The sequence below is a fragment of the Myotis davidii genome, unplaced genomic scaffold (assembly GCF_000327345.1).
Source record: "Myotis davidii unplaced genomic scaffold, ASM32734v1 scaffold1518, whole genome shotgun sequence".
In the NCBI taxonomy this organism is placed as follows: Eukaryota; Metazoa; Chordata; class Mammalia; order Chiroptera; family Vespertilionidae; genus Myotis; species Myotis davidii.
Genome location: NW_006290523.1, coordinates 729,883 through 730,362, shown reverse-complemented (window position 1 = coordinate 730,362; position 480 = coordinate 729,883). Strand labels below are relative to the sequence as shown.

Genomic DNA, 480 nt, shown 5'->3' with positions numbered 1-480 from the left:
CAATCTGGGAAGCAAGCTCGGCAACTGACCTCGGGCTGCGACGTCGCGGGGCTGCCCCTGGCCTCACCTAACACCGTCCAAGCCAGGGGGGAGAGCAGCTACGGGGATCCTCTTGGCTCTGTCACCGTCCCATGCCACCTCCTCGCCCTGCGTGGCCGCTCTAAGCCCCAAGACGCCCTTGGGGCTCCAAGATGCGCGCGCGAGGAGGCGCTGTGCCCAGTGGGCACGCCACCAGGCACCACCAGGCACCACCTGGCCGGAGTGCGCACAGCCTCCCACCCAGCGGGGCTGCCGGGCCACCCGGGACCCCGGCCCTGGTTCTGGAAAAGCCCCCGGCCCCTGTCCGCTCCAACACACTCACCTGCGTCCGGGCGCAGTTCTCGCGCTACACGCGGCCGTTTCGCGCACGTCCGCGCCCCTGCACGCTCCGCGCCGCCACCGGCCCCGTGCGGCTCCCGCCGCCCCCAACCAGCCGGGGCC

At 72.9% G+C, this 480-nt stretch overlaps 1 protein-coding gene across 8 annotated transcripts in view; it reads right to left on the bottom strand.

Annotated features, from left to right (window-relative positions):
• ELAVL2 (ELAV like neuron-specific RNA binding protein 2) overlaps positions 1-480 on the bottom strand; it is a 138,353-nt gene that overhangs the window by 133,015 nt on the left and 4,858 nt on the right. Inside the window, exon 1 of one of the 8 annotated variants that reach the window (XM_006763556.2) lies at positions 362-431. The exons of 6 other annotated variants lie outside the window; for them this stretch is intronic. The gene's annotated coding sequence lies outside the window, so the exon portion shown is untranslated. Of the gene's footprint in view, positions 1-361; positions 432-480 lie in introns of those variants that run through there. One more of the 8 variants, XM_006763563.2, reaches the window with a different exon arrangement.